This window comes from Lissotriton helveticus, chromosome 9 (genome assembly GCF_964261635.1).
Source record: "Lissotriton helveticus chromosome 9, aLisHel1.1, whole genome shotgun sequence".
Lineage (NCBI taxonomy): Eukaryota > Metazoa > Chordata > Amphibia > Caudata > Salamandridae > Lissotriton > Lissotriton helveticus.
Genome location: NC_136070.1, coordinates 876,893,940 through 876,914,587, shown reverse-complemented (window position 1 = coordinate 876,914,587; position 20,648 = coordinate 876,893,940). Strand labels below are relative to the sequence as shown.

The 20,648-nt window shown below is 43.7% G+C and overlaps 1 protein-coding gene across 1 annotated transcript in view; it reads right to left on the bottom strand.

The window, feature by feature from the left end:
• LOC144781944 (cytochrome P450 2G1-like) overlaps window positions 1–9,709 on the bottom strand; it is a 350,994-nt gene extending 341,285 nt beyond the window's left edge. Inside the window, exon 1 of the mRNA XM_078661037.1 lies at window positions 9,602–9,709. The gene's annotated coding sequence lies outside the window, so the exon portion shown is untranslated. The remainder of the gene's footprint in view (window positions 1–9,601) is intronic.
• Window positions 9,710–20,648: the final 10,939 nt, after the last annotated feature.

Below are 20,648 nucleotides of genomic sequence, written 5' to 3'. Positions count from 1 at the left end.
AACTCTCCGGATCATCCAGGAGGTTTAAATTAAATAAATTCCTGGCAGTTGTCACAATGTATTTAATCCATGGGATCAGTGAGCTTTTATCTAGGCGAAGACAATCACTAATAATACTCCTCGTGAAACTAGTTTCTTTCTTCTGCCAGATTGCTCTCCACACCATCAATGGTCTTACACCAATTAAATCTGATAAAAACTCCAGGCCCAATTCCTGGTGTGTTATCACAGGGGAAGCTGACATAGGCAAACATAACAATTTTTTTATAAAGCAGTTTTCTTCCATTTGTAAATCCCCATGGCGACAGTACCTCCAAACACCGGATCCACAGAGCGCAATTGCAACACATCTACAGCGATATATGTGTAGCATATCATATATACGGCGGTCCACAAGCTTATTTGCAAATTTTAAAACTCCATAGGCACTTTTAGACATCTTAGCTTTTACATTGGATATCTCCTCAGACCACATACCATTTCTACTAAATGTTATACCCAGATAACAAAATGTGTTTACAATTTCTATTTTTTGTCCCTCTATATGGAAAGGTTTCAACTTCCTCATTTTCTTTCCACATGGCATGATGAATGTTTTAGTATTATTAATTTTTAATTTTCTTTCCTTGATGAAGCCGGCAAACTTATCCATCAATCTCTGTAAGCCGCGAGGGGTTCTAGATAGAAGCACTGAATCATCGGCATAGAGCAGAACGGGGACAGCCTGATCATCTACTAGCAGAGCATCGGAATTAACCTGCTTAAGCTCAGTGTCTATTGCATTAATAAAAAGGGAGAAAAGAAGGGGCGCAAGGACACAACCTTGTCTTATACCTAAGTTAACACTAATACGATCAGTGCATTCCCCCCCTTGGCCATATCTTATACGGGCAGATAGTTTAGAATATAATCTGGCCAGGAAATAAATGATCCCTGCGGGGGCACCTTGTTCTAATAGGGTTGACCATAGCAGCGCATGATCAACAAGATCGAACGGGCTGCTTAGGTCTGCGAAGCAGAGAAAAAGCGAGCCCTGCTTAGCACCAGTATACTTCCCTATTAGAAGATCTAAATTTATACATTGTTCTACGGTTCCCAAACCCTTTCGGAATCCAAATTGGGACCGCGCAAGGATACCACTACCCTCGGCCCACTCTTCTAACCTGGCCAACAGCACCCGGCTCATAGTTTTGAGTGATGAATCTAAAAGGGAGATAGGGCGGTAGTTTTTTGCATCCGACCTATTACCCTTTTTTTATATATTGGAATAATTACAGATTCACCACAAGTATGCGGGGTGCTTTCCATAACTGCCGCATTAAAAACCTTAGTCAGGACAGGGCCCCACAGAGTTGTGTCTGTCTTGTACAGGTCGATGGGCACCCCATCAGGGCCGGCCTTACTACACCTGATGGCAAGATCTACCTCCGGTACAGTAATGCTTAGGGGGACAATTGGCCATGGGTCGGCCTCTCCCATTGGTGAATCCACCACCCTCTCTGGGTCAAAAATGCTAGCAAAGTGTGAAACCCAGCAATCCTCGCTAACTTGAGCAGTGAGGACTGGCGTGTTATCACTCTTAAGGAGAGGGCAATTGACCGTATCCCAGAAAAGTTTGCTGTCCGATAGTTCAACTGCCCTGGTCAAATTATCCCATGCTTCCTCCTGCAGTTCCAGCTTCCGACGTTTTAACTGCCCCTTATAAGCGGCCCTAAGGTTTATAATAATCGACCTATCCCTGGGCCTACGAGATAGAGCCTTCTTGAGCTTCTGCAGTGACTCTGTACACAGGGAGTCAAACCAACCTATCATTGGTTTCCAATTAGTGTGCTTAGAGATAGTCATAGAGTTTTCAATTATAGCATTAATCCTATTAAAGCTAGTCAATATGTCCCGAGGATCTGCACTCCCATCCAAACAGAGATGCAAATCGGGCAAACAAGCCACCACAATTTTAACCAACAGCTTTTCCGAGTTATCTCCCTTCCACTTTATCCTAAGGCCATTTGGTCTACATGGGACAATATCAGTAACGACAGTTTTAGCTGCTAGTACTTTATTACCCCAGATAAGTAATATTACTGTGACACAATTATGGTCGCTGAGCAAGGTTAGTCAAACAATTACCCTTTTGATTTGTGCATAATGGTGCGAATATTTCAAAGTTACTGGCAACACAATAACAAGTTTAACAGCATAAAAATCAAACCCTTACACAAACAATTCCCTTTTTGAAGGCACGTATATTTCAATGTAACTGGTGAAACAATAACGTAAAAAGTTCAGCAGGAAAAAAAACCAAACCAGTTTAAGCACACAATTCCCACACAAATATTTAAAAATGACTAATTAAACAACAAGTGCAGCAGCATAAAAATCAAATCAGTTTAAACAAACTATTACCTTTTTGAAGATATAAAATGTGTAAAATGACTTGTGAAACAACATCAAGTTCAACAGCATAAAACTCAAACTAGTGTTAATAAACAATTCCTTTTATGAAGGCACAAATATTTTAAAGTGACTGGTCAAACATAAAGACAACATTTCTCTGCAAAATGCATGTAAGAGACTTTCACATCTCACCCACATTAAGGATAAAGTTCCAGGAAAACGGTATTTAAAAGACTGTTTTCGATTCAAAGTCATCAGGGCAAGACTCTGCGACTTTGCAGAACATAGATGGCTCTATCAGGCGTCCCCCCTCTGGAATGCAGGGGTCTTGGGCTGGAGCCCACTTCGCCCGTGCTTTAAAATGTCTCTGAATGTGCCTGAAAGGGAGACTCGCCCTCTCTCTGCAGCACATTCTTGCCTGTGACCAGTAACTTTGCCATGCGCAGGAAAGGCAGCCTGCCCTGTGCCACTGTGTTTTTATGATGTAAACAGAGGAAGCAGGAGGGTGCGGGGAATGAGGCTTCAATAATACCACCGCCGGCCCAGTGTTGGCCCCAGATAAACTACACCGCCACCAGCACCATTGAAATTGTCATAGTCGTGCCAACAGGGTGAGGTGACTGAAAATCTACTTCATGTCTGCACCTTGGTGTGTCAGGTGCTGATGTAGTTGTACCAATTGCATTGCAGGCTGCACAGCTTCACTTTGCTTCCTTCACACTTACTACCATGGTATTAGCAGCAGCCTGAGCAGTGGCAAGGCCAGGTGCATAAAAGACATGTCGCAGGTTCAGTCTCGTCCAATATCGAATTTTACTGTGAGGTGTGTGCAACCACAACCTGCATATGTCTGACCCAACCTCCTGTGCCCCACCCTAAAGACCATGGTGTGTGTGTGGTCATTGTCACTGCGCTGCAGCGGCGCAGCACTGCGTGCATGCCTTAGACAAATGTAAGCGTGCAGCACTGCATGGCCACAGAAGCCAAACCATCTTCTCTGGGAAGGCCCAGGGGCAAGCATATCAAATTTATAGTGGCCTGATGCCCAGGCCTATGGCCATAATACAGCAAGTGCAGTGCAAGGGCGTGGTGGTAGGCCAATAAAACGCAACAGAGACTGTGCACGGAGGGAGAGCTTCAGACAGACGGGGGCTATTGTTATGCCAGTGTATGTCTTCACAGCATCACTCCTCACCTTGCCCCGATACAAGGTGGTAAGATAATATGGACCCAAACACCAGCACCAGGACCAAGTTCCAGAGGGAAGCCATGCACCAGAGAGAGGGCACGTAATGTCCGATGCGCAGATGGGAAAAACGGTTGTGCGCAGAGCATGTCCAGCAAGGCACTCAAGTGAGAAGGAGGTGAGGTAGGCACAACCAAGTCACACTGACCTAGCGTTGGCAGCCTCCACTTGCTGCGTGTGGTCACTATTCACCTTTGAGCGACCATGCTTACCACCTCGCTGCCTCACTGGTCTTGGAACCTGTTCACACCCCCAGTCCTCTACAGTCTTCAATCCACTTGCAGCTCGGCTGGGGCTCGGGTTCATGCCAGGGTTGGTGTCTACCTGTCCTGCCCTGCTCAGCCTCAGCCCCTTTCTTACATCTGCTGACTGCACGCCACAAGCTGCTAATCAGGGCAAATGAAGCTTCAGAACAATGGTGACACCAGATGCCCACTGCTGAAGGTGGAGATGAGAGCCCGATCCTGCCTGACATTGCTGGCCCTGGCACCATGGCTCTCACCGCTCTTCCCGCTTAGGCATCCGCGGGGACCTAGGCCTTGATTTCAGCATTACCGACGCCCTTCATTCTGCTCTGCGGACACGTCAGAACACTGGAATTTGTCTGCAATCACCAACTCTCAGCATCGTACCTCATAGAAAGTGTCTAGGAGGAGGTGAATTTGGAATGATGTTTGTGTATTTGTCATGTGCTATTCTGTGGATTCCCACCTTTACAAATGTTTTCTGTATCTTAAATTATTTAAAATAATTTACCACTGGCTGTGAGATAGAGATGGTACTGCACTGTAATATGTTTTAAAATGCCAATAAACAAAAGTGTTAAATGAATAAACTGAGCCCTATGAAAGAGGAGAAGCCTTGCCATTATTTGCATTTTTCGCTAACTCATTGATTTTTGTTGCTCGAAAAACAGAAAAGGTGGATTCCAACATAGGTCTGATCAAAGTAGATATGGTAATTGTTCAAGGATGTTATATATAACCTTCTAGAACTATTCTTTTCTGAATTCGCAAATGCTAACATACTTTTAGAGTAGCCTGGTTGGACTCGGCCGATCTCTTTGGTTTTGAGTCACTAACGCTTTGTTAGTCGACAGACCAAGCAGAAGTCACACAGGCCTGAGATTTCAACTTAGTCGATATTTCCACAGATATAGTGAGGCTTTGAATTACCATACTTAGTTGGTTGTATGACAGAGACACATTAGGCTAAATCACATGTGCCTCTACAACGCTGCCTAAATCCCGAATGTATCTGACCAACGCATTCCTTTACCACTCATGGCTTTACCATGTAATTTCGTTGTAAAGGCTTGACTGGTATAGGGAAGGGCAGTAAAGATCAAACCCTAGGACACCTGCTCTTAGCCCTAACAACTACCTGACCCCCCAGCCCTAATCAGTACCCTGACCCAACCCTGAGCCCTTAAAACTAACCTGAACCCCCACTGAGCCCTAAAAACGTCTCCAACCCAGTAAGCCCTATTAATCACCCTGCCTTCGAGTCCTAAAACTTACCCCAACCCTTCCCTGAGCGCTAAAAACTACCCAACCCCAACAGAGCTCTAAAAACTTTCCGGAGCCCTAAAAATGATCCTACCCCAGACATAAAAACTACCCTGACCAACCATGAGGAATAAAAGCAACCCTGATCGCCAAGCCCTAAAAACAACTCCACTCCCCAAGCCCTAACCCTGAGTCCTAAAAACTACACAAACCCTTAAAAATTACCTCCTACCACCCCAAAATCCTGCCACAGCCCCACTTACCTCACTGCATCCTCTCCCGATCCTTCTTTTTCCTGGTCCAGCCCATCTCAGCATCTAGACCGTGCATTGCCTTAACCACTCATATGCGTGGTTAAGGCATATGCGTAGTTATGGCATGCATGGTTGCGCTAGCATTGGAATGGCATGCTTGGCTCTGCCCACATTGTTCAGGGTGTGTCCCTACTTAGTTTCACCAGGAACTCTCAATTGCACATATGCAGGCTACACTTGTTCCAATCCAATATTTATTTTTCCTCTTTGTCCATTACACCAGGTATGTTGAGTTGTGCATGTACTTCTTTGGTTGCATGTATGCCCTACTGATTAACACTAGAGGCCCTCTGAATTGTTCTTCCTACTTAGACCATTGTTCTGTCAAAAGAAGCAGTAATAGGAAGATTAACTAATTGAATTACCCGTGCCAAGTCATAAATCCACTAAGTATTGAATTTGATTTGCACTGTAGAATTTGTATAGTGCTTATTATTCATAGGAGGGGCACAGGTGAGCCTGCCAATGAATGGTATGCTACACTGCCTGGGATGTATGGTTAGACATGTGTTTTTTGTGCCTAATGGAAAGTGTTTCTTCAAGTGAGGGCAGCCATTTAGATGTGGTTCTCATACTATGTGATATAGTGCTTCGAGGTGTGATGTATGAGGAAGTTCAAATAATATGGGTCTGCTGCCAGGTCTGACTTGCTCTACTTTTTGTGTGTTTGTACTTTATTTTATGTTTTCCCTCAAAATTCCTATGCTGGTTGTAAGAAATGTGACGATTAGTTGGTGTGGATAGAAGTCAACTGCAAGTGATAATGTCACTGTTCTTGTCAGGTCCGGTAAAGTTTTCAGTAACATAAACTTGAGCACAACTCCTTGTAGCTATAGTACAGAATGGGCAGGCTTAACTTATGAAAATAAGTGAAACATTTAGAGGTACCAAAACACTTAAAACGTAAAATAAAAACATAACACAGTAGAAATCCTATTCAAATTTTAAAAAATTGAGATTATTTTAATGAACAAAATGAAAGCGAATGACAAAAATTCCAATGGGGTAAACAGAGATGTGAATTTTTTAATTTTTAAAATAAAATACAGCTAACAAGTGCAAAGTGGCAACTGCGGGGAAGTGGTCATGCTAGACATGAAAAAAGTTAAGTGGTAAGGCCAACCACTGTGGAGTGTGGGTTGGAAACAAGGACCAATTTTGTTCTGGTGAAACGTATCTTCAGACTTAAACATTTTCTGTAAAGGTAGAATCCTCAGCTGGGCGAAGCTGTGGATTTGATAAGAAGATGGGCTAGTTGATGATGGGTTGATGAAGGACAAGGTCTCAGTGAAGCCATTGACAAAGTCAGCAACATCCAGAGTTTGTGACTAGTAAGTTGTCCACATCTACCAGATGCTGCTCGGTGTCGGGCCCAATGAAAAGTTCGACCTTTGGACTTAACCGCATCGCTGCTAGAGAGATTCCCCTGCTGTGCCGGACAGCAATAAAAACGGGTGTGGTCATGACGAGCTGAGCTCGTCATGAGCACAGGAGCACTGTGCTGCAGGACGAGCTGAGCTCGTCATGATCATGGAAGGGGTTATACTCTTTTTTGGAAGTCGGATTTCCTCAGCAGGACAAGACCAGAGGCTGGTTCCGAAGAACCTTCTTTGATGTCATTGGATGCCACTTGGCGTTGGGCCTGTTGAATTGGATTTGGTGGATGAAGAAGAACAAGCGGGAGCTGCGGCAAAGCTAGGTCCCCTAGCAATGCACCCTCACCCAAGCGGCTGACAGGTTATTCCCAGTCCCCGGTCTCGACACAGTGATGTAGAATAATGTTTCCAGGCCCAGTCTTGAGTGTTTGGTAGGAGGGGTACACTCTGACACCTGCAAAGGTCTAGGACCTCAGGAACAGCTATTAAGGGTCAAAACTCACTCCAACAGAAGCCATAAAGTGGGTTCAGGACAGGTTCAGCTGGAATTGGTCAGCTGGGTTCTTCCAGGAGAGTGGGCTTCTTGCAATTTTTGTGCCTTATAGCTTAAGAGGAGGTCAGTTACCTCTTTGTCCTGGGTAAGAGTGGGAGTAGGTCCATCCCTTAGGTTGCTCATCGCAGATTACAACAGCAGGTGCAGTCCTTCTTCTGTCTCCCACAGACCCAGTAGTGTTCTGAAGGGGTTGTACAGACATGCCACATTTATGTCTGGCACTAGTCTATGGGTGTTGGTGACTTCTGGCCCCTCTCTTGCCGATGAGGATAAAGGTCCCAGGGGTTACCCTACCCACTGGGTAACCCCAGCTCTCCAGAGTGCCATCTATTATGTGAGCAGTGTAAATCAGACCCTTGCAGGCCCTTCAGTGTGCGGATGGGAGGCACCACCATTTTTGTCCCCAATTAACAATCTGCATATTTTCAAAATATTGAAGTAGCTGGACCTGCCAGTGTGCCCTGCACTGGTAGGCACAGCTACTTTTGATATTTTGAAAATAGTCTCATTCAAATGGGCACAAAATGGGCTGGCTGTTGTGTGCAGATGCATGTAACTCAGCAATTTACTTCCACCAATCTGTGCAACAATATGAAATGAGCAGGACCTCCTGCAGAATGTGATGGGGACCCCAGAAACCTGCATGCTTTATTAATATTCATAGGCCTTAGATTAATTGGGTACCTAAATCGCAGTGCCTCTCATCGGTAAACTGAAGGGCATGCAAGGGTCAGTAATACACTGCTCACACAGTGAGTGGCAGTCTGGAGAGCTGGAGCTGTGATTCCTGAAAACATGATTGTTACAAAACATAAGGTGAGACACATGATCTTTGTGAGGGTAGGCCAGAGAATTCATAAATTAAATGGTTGCAGGGTTTGGAGAGGCACTGCTGCAACACACAGGGACTTTGCTCCTGTTTACGATGACAGTGTTGTATGTCCGTGAACATTGCTTCCTGATACACATAAATATTACATGTGCAGGCTAGATCTGAGTTCCTATGGTTCACAGAATGCAGAGAGTGGCTGTGAGTGTAATATTTGTAACAGCAGTGCCATACCTGATTCACACCCCTTTAGTATACCACAGTGCCAGGCCAGGATGAGTGTTTCAAAATTTCCATAATTGTGACACAGAATTAAGCCATCTCATGTGAAGAAAGGTTTTATAACTCAAACAAATGTAGTTTCTTGGCAACAATACATGATCATTGGCTTGGAAAAGCTGTACTCTACATGGACAGAGCTTCTCTGGGACATCAAGTGAGGTAATACGTCTGGTAGAATGCTATGCTATAGGTGCACACCTACAGGTCTAAGGTCTGAATCAAGGTAAGGCTGACTCCATGGCCCTAATTTACAAAAATGTTACTCAACATGTTGTTGCGTCAGAGGGAGAGAGCCAGAAAGCACCATAGCTATTAAGATGTGGCACTGTCCTCGTGATGTATGTGAATTAATGGAAAAACGAAAACGAGAAATCACATTTGAGGAAAGAAAATCATGGAAAACCAGTATTACCGAAATACAATTTTAAGGAAATACAAATTTAGTACATGAATGAATGTCAGTGCTACAATACGAGTCCTTCACGTTAATGTTTTCTGCTAGTTACATTCACTTTGTACTTAATTCTCCATGATACTTTTCATCGAGCTAGGCACATCACATTTCAAGTAAGTACATTTCATAATTCTAATACTTCATGTTAATAAAACAAAATATGATATGCGGGTGTGCTCTACATATAATGCAAACATAGGAATAAAATGTGATTCCTGTTACATCAACTCCAAACCTCAAATCAATCATCATGCCTTGAATCAATACAGTGATAAAAAAGCAGGAGGTGCAATAAACAATGTCCATGTGAGAAAATAAAAATATTAACTCCCATCAGTTCAGTTGCTTTCCTAAAAATGCTTAGGAATGCTATAGCATTCCTTAAAATATTCCAGGGCTGGAGTTACAATAGTAAATAACCTGCATGAACTGTTAAGGAGGGTAGGGGGTGTGGGGGTTAGAAATGTCCCCAAATATTGATAAAATAGTATATTTCTCCTCCCTGTGTCCTCCACACCCAATGTTACCCAGAGGGCACAGTTCAAACCAAGAAAGTGACTCTGAGAGAGCATCGCATTTCACTTTAAGGGCCTTGCTCCCCGAATGGCCTATGAGGCTACATACACAAAAGCATAAAACTGTTACCTTGTGTTCTCTTTCGGAAATTGTTGGCAAATGCTCTCTCCCTGTAGTTCTCTGCTGTGCTCTGTCAAGAACGTATACTGGTCGCACCGTGTGTAACAGCGACATTCTTAATGGTTCACTAATTTACAATAATTTTACCTAGTCATGCTGATGTCGACAACTTCAGGAATTAGTCAGGGACAAAACATTTTTCTATGAACTTTAATTATATGCTAACGCAGGCTGTTTCCACCTAAATCAATACCCTTATCTTGGTGAAATATAACATGCAATCGGGGCAAGGATATATAGGTCGAGCCCGCTTGCTGAACTGTTTAAAAAAATACCAACATTAAACTAGATATTGCATTCTTTAATTATATATATATTATTCCCATACACTCATCACCCTCTACATACAAACTTAGTATTTCAATCATGCACTACATTGCTATCATGTGCTGGAAAAGCCTAAACCAAAATATTGCGTTAAAGTCTTTAGGCATCTGCCACAATATCACTTGTTTGAATGCTTTTAATGCACAAAATGGAGTTTGTAAAAAGTGCATATTTCACAGGAAACATTAAAGTACTGAAAGCATTTTAAGGTTCCCTGTGAAATATCGATTTCATCATCGTAATGAAAGATCTCAAAACAGTCTGAAGACCTTTACCATTATAAGGGATAGATAGAGACGTTATGCTGCAAAAACACAAATTATGTGGCACGCTCTCTGGCAGTAAATTTAATTTCTTTTAGCTTTAAACAAAATGTTTTTGCAACCTGAAAAATGTGTGGCAAATTATGTGTTAAAGTTGATGAATCTATACTTTTTCAGTAAATCATATTAATCTACAGCAGTTTGCTACTGTCTGCTTTATTTATGGATACTTTTTTGTAGGAGAGGTGCGCAAAAGTTGAACATTCTTATCCCAATCCAGTGGTTCCCAAACCTTTTTGACTCACAGCTCCCTTGACCCATTGGCCATTGCCCAAGGAGCCCCACTGTTACTTTTTTCGGAAGGTGGGGGATGTAAGTTCGTCCTCAGGAGTACTTGCATTTTTCCTACTGAAAATAATTGGGATGAAACTGATGAAGGTATTATAATCATATATGCAGGGTGTTTTGTATTACTAAGGCGGTGCCTCTAATAAAATATTCCTAGTTACACTTCTTTGCCCATCCCCTCTCAAACTTTTTTATCCCACTTACAGTGCTAGATAGCACCCCTATGCAGGTAGGCCCCATTGCCAAAGTGTTCATGTGCGTGAAGAATATTTGCATGCACTTCCATTTCTACCCATGTCAAATGTGCCAACCTGACTGAGTAGGGTGACTCACAATTGTTTAAACCCCATACAGCTTTCTTTTTCTGTCTCCTATCTAAAATAGGCTCCAAATCACTGTAAGTAAAATAAATTCCTCTAATTTTTTTTTTTTAAACGTCCCTCTTTCTAGTTTCCAAATGTTAGCATTGTGCCATATATAGTGTTTTACTTCCCTGTGCTCAAGGAACGAGCAGGCTTGTCTGGAAATGTGTGTGTACAGAATGAAATGTGTACTAGAAGTACCTATGGTTCAAGTACAAATGCCAATACATAATAATACTTAATGTGTTTAATGGACAGGACAACTGTACTTTCCTGATAACTTGCATTGGTGTTAAATGCATTTGGAAAAAAACTAAATTATTAACGAGTCGAACAAAATAAATCGGGCATCTTCCACTTACTTTGGAAGGACAATTACAAATCATCTACATCATGCGTGTAAGTCTAATTAGTTTAACTGAAGCCAACAGAACCTTCAACATTAAATACATTAAAGTGCTCCCCTGGCTAGGTTTGACGGCTCCCCAGGGATCCACGGCGCACAGTTTGGGAACCACTGCAGTGCCCATGGTTACCTGCAAAATGAAGGTGTGTAATATGATTGCATATTGCCATTTCGAAAATCAGATGATATCTGATAACCACTCTGCCTTGTGTGTTATTATTCCACCAGAATCCCCAGAGGTCAGTATTGCATCATGTTACATGGTTATGATGGTCAATATTCTTGTGAGATGTCATCAATGATGTCATCCCTGATAAAACTTAATATGTCATGAGTAATGTCATATAAGACATCATAAGGAGTGCATGATGGGTCGTTGTGTCGATTTAGATACCGTATATAGATTTCCCGATTTATGCCCTTATATAGGAACAATTCACATTGCCCTTATTTAGGCATAGAAATCCAGCCCTTATTTAGGCATTGCTCATGCTAAACCAAACACAGGCATGGTCGACTACATCTGTCCATCCACGTCACAATGAGTTCTTGAAAAACCAGACTCTTAAGCCTTTCGGACTTTCCCTTGCTTGGATATTGATTTCTCCAAGAACTCATTTATTGTGCAGGAACATCTATTCCTTAGGGGTTCATTCATGACGTTCTTATGCCCGACTTGTACGTCAATACTGGCATTCCTAAACACCTTCAAGGTATGAATATACCTTCACTTGCCATGGCAAACTACCATTCGGCTGCCTACTTGCACTACGTGGTTCGCTACGGCAAGTTCGGAAGGAAGTCAAGTCCCCGCCTGACGCACTGACCAGCCGCTGTCATCCTCCTTGCAGAGAATCCAGCTCCAGTGTTTCTGAATCCCCTTGCGGAGGGTTAGAGATAGAAATCCAGAAAGAGATTCCAACCTCACTCATTCTAAGGTATGGAGCGGACTAGAACCTAGAGGGACTTTTGGCAAATCTTGGCAAAACCAATCTAAGCTATAGGCAATCTAGACTATAGCTAAACAGCACCTACTTCTCACCTCATACTACACTTAGGTTAGTTACACTGGGGTAGAACTAGCTAGAAGCACCAGTTGAGTATTCATATTTTAGCCTGTGTTATTTATGTATGTATTTTTATGAATATATGTCATAGCTACAAGCCATGCTTTTGCAGTATTATTTTATCTTACTGCTAACGCTGTACGTATTATACTTCAAATTCTGTCTTACGATTGTAGCAGCTCACATCTCTTGCACGAGAAATAAGACGGTTCAATAAACCCTTTTAGTGAAACGCCCGTCTATCTATTTCTGTGTAACCTCTGTAGAAACGAAGCATGCACGATTGACTGAGTGAAACGGATATCTATTGTTTCCACAATTCTGAGACTGTTCCGATTCTAAAGGGAAACAAAGTTGTCATGTTTATGCGGTTGTCAGAAACTAGCTGTTTCTTGTTCATTCGAGAAGTTTCTCGTGACGTCTGAGTTACCTGGCTCACACAAGTAATTAATAGAGACATACTGACCTCAGTTCTATGTCAAAACTATAGTGTATAATATTCCAATGCGCAGAGCCTATCAGGGATATAGGAACTACACTACAGGGTGTGAGTGATGGTCACTCTATCTAACCGTAAATGTTTAATTTAAGTTTTTTTAAAGTTTTGCTTTGTAACCATAGCTCCACTTTAAATGATTTCATCCAGAGGATTTCCGGGTCATATCTAAAACTAACCATAGCTTCAATTTAGCCTTTGTTTTATCAGTGCAATACATTCATACATATATTGCTACATACAAAAAAACAAAACACCTCTGAAATTGGCCAGTCACAGTATGCTGCAGAAGCCATAATTATCTCCCTGTCATGAGGACTAAAATTCACCTCCTCTAATGGACTGCTCATGGGACCACGATGGATCGGATTCACAAACCACATTTTGCAGTATGCAAAGTAGTACTATTATTTACTTATGACAAAAGGAAATTCACAAACCTAGAGCTGGATATCTACGCCTCTGCTATATTTTCTGTATGGACATCTCCATCATGGGTGTGGAGATCTACGCACATGTAGGTATATGCTCTAAAAGTAACAGTGGGAGCCAAAAGGGGGAATGCTGGGAAAATCTGGAATAATTACTACTAAATGGAATTGGTAAGGAGGAATTAAGGAGAGGCTTGGAAAGGAACATGCAATTATTAAAACACACCTACATAATAGTAAGACAATTTTTATTTGCAAAATACCCTTCTGATTTGACAACAGCTCTAATAGTTATAACAGACTCAAATACAGGCCCACTGAGCATTGAAGTAGGTCAAGAACCACAAATGGCCAATCACAGGCGCTGCGACACACTTCCACTTCAGGTTCTTGAGGAGTATTGCAGAACAGAGTTCAGAGACTGCAGGTCCAGGATTGACTAAGTGTCTTAAATTTCATATGTGCTGCTAGTATGGTTGTACAGTGCCTTGTCAACAAGAATGGTGGATTAAAACACAGTTCAAATATTCAATCCTGAGGCAAGACAGTTGCACTACCATACTGCCCAACTAACCATGCTATACTTTATTTAATCATTCATTTACACTTAACTTTTACACAATTTCTATCAATTTTACTTTTTTTAAACTAAATATAGCATCCAGATAGTTTCACAAGACTGTATGGATACTTATTTAAAACCAAAATTGTTGTATCTAAATTTAATAATCAACTTTTATTTACAAAAAATGTTGTCCTCCCCCAATGTTTTTAGAGTCATCTCAATGCAGGGTGGTTTCCTCTGCAGCAGTGTGGAGACTAAATGCTGGGCAGAAAATTCATATACGGGAAGAAACCTCCATTCTCTAGACACGGATCTCTGCCTACCACCACAAACAGGAAATTACATACAGGAACATGAACTCTGTTTTTCTGATCCATCCTCTTAACAAATCCCCATCTGTCAAGGGCAGTGATCTAAAAATATGTCTTCTGCAGGAGTGACCAAAGTCTGACTCAACACCCCTGGCACAACCCACGGCGCACCCCTGATTAACAGTATTATGGTGGTTGGCCCCAGTGGATTGGGGGGGGTTGTAGAGGATATTTGCCAAAACTGCTTTAGGACTGGGATGTCCGGTGAGTTACTCAGATGGGCCCCTCTAGGCTCTTCAAAAACTTCTTGCAAGGGGGCTCCAATGCAACCTCACAAGCATTATACAAAGTATATTACTGAACCCACATAGAGAAGCTTACAAACAATAGCATCAGAGTTCTTTCCATACAAACGTACTAACTGTTCACCCTAGGTTTTATTGTTGATTCTTTTAAATGTTGCTTTTAGCAAATTCTAAGATATTGGATTGTTAGTTGAGTAGAGTGGTGTAAAGAATGCCTCTTTTTGCAAGTTCACCCTCACATTTTTAGACTAATGCTGCTGGAATGCTCTGCCTGGGGATTACCTTGGAGGCAGGTAGTGTTTTTGGAGGGGGCTTGCTATCCCAGAATCCTGTGCTGTGCTGTCCTCACTCCTGCGCCACGCACTTAATAGTGAGTTCTACTTCCTGTGGCCCAGAACGTGCATGGGCCGTGCTCGGTCAAAACCTGGGCCCGTTTATGCCCATCAGACACCGGAGGAGGCTGGGCTGGGCCACCCTTCATGGTTGTCTGTTCTCTGGGCTGGCTACATCTTACAGTCCAAGGCGGAGCAGGACTATTCCCAGGAATATAAAAGAGGGGTACTCCAGATGTCTTTGTGAAGGCAGGTATGGAAAGTTTTTGCTTCTATTTCCCCCATATCTCCAGGCATTTCATTCTGCTGTGGCTCAAGCCTCTCCCTCTGTTGTTTGTAGGGAGTAGCACATTTTCCTCGAGCCCTGTATCCTTGAGATAACAAGTTACTTACCTTTGATTCTAATTAAGAGAACTTTGTGACCTTTGACATCACAAGCCTCTCAAGGAATATCCCCCAGGATGCTGCTATGGAATTCTATCTGGCAAGTCGTCGAGACCACATAATGCACCGATATGTTTTTGTTTGGAGTTGGCACATTTATGTCTGAAACAGAAGTTTATCTACTTCAATGGAGCTTTCCATTAACACGTTAAGAGCACTGTTATGTGATGTCCCTCTGCCCAAGAAATGGTGGTCATGTTTATAGCCCAATATGAAGAGAAATTGATCTTTGTAGAAAACCCCTTTAAAAATAATATCATGACAGGGAAACATTTCATTGATGACATTTTTTTGATATGGAGAGGTGAGGAGGTTGACCTATAACAGTTTGTAGATTGGCTTTATACGAAAGAGACTGACAGAAATCCATTCCTCCATTACACCATTCGTCATCAAGGAAAATTGTAGGACAACATGCTGTTTAGTCAATTGTTGCGTATTCGCAGAAATTGATTGAGACAGGAGGAGTATTTCTCCATTGCAAATATATTTTTGATGAAATTACCCCCATAGACTTTAAAAATATACCATCAAGAGAGTGTGGTATACTCCAAATTAGGCCCTTTTGGAAATCAATGAAAAGCAAGTTTCTGATTGTTTGATGTGAGTTATCACCTTTATACCATCACAACAGTTGTTAAGAAAATAATTGAAAGGCATTGGAAGATTGTTTTATTTCTCGATCCTTTTAAGGACATGCCTATATTTGGTCTTAAAAGAAGCAAAAAGTTAAGGGAATTACTGGTACACTCAAACACAGAAAGTTAACGGCCACAACCTAACCTGAGCGCTGTCTTTGGTCTACCACCAATATTCGCCACCATAAGTGTAGAAGCTGTGCTGCTTGTAAATCAACTACAGAGGCACAGTTCTTGAATGCAACAATACCTCCATCAAACACAATGAATTTATAAACTGTGGATCAAAAAATGTGACAGAATAATTCAACATAAATCACGCATAATATATCAGCCTCATTGGTAGTGCATGTCCTTGAATATAACCACACAATATCTGAATTGAAATAGACTGTGTAGACAGGGCAACTCCAAGTTTGAGGGTACCTCAAATCTGTCAAGACAAGAGGCATTCTTTATTTTGAAGTTACATACCGCTGAAACAGGCCTAAATGAACTTTCTGAAATTTGCAGTATAAGTATATTTTAGAAAAAATCATATATTTACTGCCATGGGAAATCCTGGTAATCTGTTTAAAGGCACATGTTTCTGTTTTCTCTTGGTATTAGTAACTGAGCGGCCTAAGGACACCACATTTCCCAAACATCTCTGTAACTTGATACAAACATCTTAGTGACATGACAGACAATCGTTTTTTTCCTGTTTCAATAACCCAAGCACTGTGCCCACTCCAGAGTACATGCTACATTTCCCCACTGCATTACTTAGAATAAACAAGTCAACATGCATTTGTGTTTGTAGTGGTCATTTGTTGGCCACAGTTTTATTAGGAATACATGGATATACTTTGGCATTATGTGCATGCCCTGGACATAAATCATCAATGTAGATTGGTCATATTTACGTCATAAATCATATGCATTTGTCATACGTGATCTTTGCCATAAATCATATGTACATCACCAATTAGCAAATTGGACTGACAGTTCGTTGATTAGCTTATTTGGAAGCTTGTCTTGTTTCTTGTCCCTTCTGGGTCATCCCTTTGTACGGTTGGGTTTGCGCTCTCTTTGCGCGGGGGGTAGCTTCTGTCCCCGGAGTTAGGCCATGACTCGCTACCTTGTTGGACTCTTTTGTGCCCTGCCATCCAGGGGGGGCTGGCCTGCGAGCGCCGTCTCCGTTTGCTTCCCCCTTTTTGTAGGCCAAATCGCCCAGCCATGAGGCATCCCAAAGTGAGTGGTCCTACACACCGCCCTTAGGCCACCTCACCCAGCCGCAGGACCGGACTGGTAACCACAACCGGCCCTGACAAAGTGCTCGGCCGGCCCCCCTCCCCACTCGGGGGGTTGGAGGTGCCGCCAAGCTCTTTGCCGGGGCCGGTTTTCGGCCGCTTTTGTTACAGGGCCGATTTTGCAGCTATGCTGTAAAAACAGCCCTGTAACAAAATCGGCCCCCAGGGGCCCAAAACTGGCCCCCACCAGTGCGGCGCACCGGGGGATTGCCCGGTGCCCGCTATGGCCAGTCCGGCCCCGCCCAGCTGTGAGGCATCCGAAGGTGAGTGGTCCTATTCCAGCACACCGCCCTTCGGTGTGCCTCTTTACCAACCATTATCCCCGTAGCTCTACGCCATTGCCTTGCCTGCTTCCCAGCACTGCGACATTGAGGCGTGGGTGGGTGGGACAAAATTCTTGTTGTGCCGCTGCTGCTCTCCCGCTCCATGAAGATAGGAGCTGCCTGGGGGAGAGGCGGCTTATATCCCCTGTGTCTTTCTCACCTCACAGGCAGATTCCCCCATGGAGGGATTGTACCCCGCTTGTCTCCCCATTGGCTGGGGGGTAGGCACCTTCCTGGTGGCTGTCGCGGGCCGCGGGCGCTTCTCCCGCTTCTGGGTGCCTCATCGCGCCAAACCAGTTTTTCCGGGGCTCGGCATCGGTTATGGCGTCGGCCCTCTAGCCCCCATTGGAGGCAGCCTCTGCGATACCCCCTGCACTGTACCTACTCCAGAGTACATGCTACATTTCCCCACTGCATTCCTTAGAATAAACAAGCCAACATGCATTTGTGTTTGTATTGGTCATTTGTTGGCCGCAGTTTTATTAGGAATACATGGATATACTTTGGCATTATTTGCATGCCCTGGACATAAATCATCAACGTAGAACGGTCATATTTGCAAAATAAATCATATGCATTTGTCATACGTAATCTCTGTCATAAATCATATGTACATCACCAATTAGCAAATTGGACTGACAGTTCATTGGTTAGCTCATTTGGAAGCTTGTCTTGTTTCTTGTCCCTTCTGGGTCATCCCTTTGTACGGTTGGGTTTGCGCTCTCTTTGCGCGGGGGGGTAGCTTCTGTCCCCGGAGTTAGGCCACGACTCACTACCTTGTCGAACTCTTTTGTGCCCTGCCATCCGGTGGGGGCTGGGCTGCGAGCACCGTCTCCGTTTGCTACCCCCTTTTTGTAGGCCAAATCGCCCAGCTGTGAGGCATTCCAAAGTGAGTGGTCCTACACACCGCCCTTAGGCAAACTCACCCAGCCGTGAGGCAGTCGAAGGTGAGTGGTCCTATTCTGGCAAACCGCCCTTCTTTGTGCCTTCTTACCAACTATTATTCCTGTAGCTCTCCACCACACCGTCAGGGAGGCTTACTTCTTCCTGCGGCTCCGGGTCGGTCCTACTCGAGCGGAGCTGCATAGCCCAGAGGTACATCCTGTCTATGTGCAAAAGCGCCTGTTCACAACTGGCAGACCTACTTGCTTTTTATTTCAAAGTAGTGTCAGAAGTGTACTCCTTCAAACCTGGATAGCCTCTTCATGACATGAAGCTTATAAATGTAGTAAGACCTGGGTTCAAGAGAAGCGCTATGCACTAGAGGTCTAATCTTTCACACGTCAGCAGTTACCACTGGTAATTCCCCTCCCTCTCAGTAATTACATTAGTTAGAGGCCAGGAAAAAGGTGCCTTTTGTTACTAACCACTCTGACGGTTACGCTCACTTGCTCACTGGGGAGCGGGGCCTAGGTAACCCTCCTAGACCGGGTTGATGCCTCAACGCTTCCATGGTCAGGAACCCTGGTGTCCTTGCTGCAACTCTTGCGCCCTTAAGCTCTTGCCCGCATCAGGCGATCTACGCTCTGCAAACAGCGGGATTAATCCAAGGCTACAATGTGTCCCGCCTTTGATGACCCGGCCTTAATGCTTCTGACCCTGCTCACCTTATTCCACTATCATCAGTCATCTCGGGGGCACCGCCGCCCGCACCGAACCGTCCGTGTCGTGAGACCTGCCCTGTTGGCCGTCTTCACTCCTGGCCATATCCCCATGTCAGATGGTCCCGTGCTTGGCTCGGCTGACCCCATCAGTGCCGCCGTGTTGGATCATGCTGTCCTGTGATCCCTGCCGCGATCCCCCCTTCGGTCATCGCCGATCTGGCTGAAGGTGCTGGTAAATCCAGACACGCGGACGCGTTTCTTTGAGCAAATGAGACCTCCTGATTCTTCTTAAGAAACTTTGTGCAATTCTCGGCGTGCTCCGATGCAGAAGACCTCCTGACCGAGTTGTAGCTGAGTAGCAGCGGCGGCCGACCATCGCCTCAGGACGTGCTACAGCAGAGCTTTACCTCGAAGGTTGGAATAAACAGGCACAACACAAAATTCTTGTTGTGCCGCTGCTGCTCCCCCGCTCCATGGAGATAGGAGCTGCCTGGGGGAGAGGCGGCTTATATCCCCCTGTGTCTTTCCCGCCTCACAGGCAGATTCCCCCATTGGAGGGTTTGTACCCCGCTTGCCTCCCCATTGGCCGGGGGGGTAGGCACCTTCCTGGTGGCTGTCACGGGGGTGGGACGTGGGCGCTTCTCTCGCTTCTGGGTGCCTCATCGTGCCAAAAACAGCTTTTCCGGGGCTCGGTGTTGGTTAGGGCGCTGGCCCTCTAGCCCCCGTTGGGGGCAACCTCTGCAAAATAGTAACACACATTTTTCGTGTCACATTAGAGTTGTGTGTTGTTAATGAAATATAACACATTCATGTGACTGTTTCCCCCCTCCCCTCACTGTGGTTGTATTTATTGGTGAAACCCAGGGATTTCAGAGACTTGGCTTGCTAAAAATAAATTTCCAAAGTTCCTTTCTCATTCAGGCTGGATGTCATTTTTTAAAAGAACATTAGTAACGTCCGATGTCAGATGCACACGTTGGCCTCTCAGGAATATTTTTTCCAATTTCCCTGAACCTATGGCCGGATGTTCAGAAAACACTATCAGCGTTGGGCACCAGTTGTAAATGTCTGCATTTTTGGAATGATAACTGAAGAATGGGAAGCTCTTTAAATTGATCACTGCCCATCACCCTGGCTTGTGCAATTTACCTGAGCAGGACTCCCTTTAAATAGGGCCTGATTCACAGAACTAACTTAAGACAAAATCCTAAACTTATTACTTTCGGTATTCACAGAAGGCATTTAGTAGTAGTAAAGTTAGGATTTTGTCTTAAGTTTGACTTAAGACAGACTTAAGACAAACTTAAGACAAACTTAGGAAAAATTTACGACAGATTTAAGACAGACTTAAGTTAGGGTTATGTCTTAAGTATGTCTTAAGTCTGTCTTAAGTTTGTCTTAAGTTTGTCTTAAGTCAAACTTAGGACAAAATCCTAACTTTACTACTACTAAATGCCTTCTGTGAATACCAAAGTAGTAAGT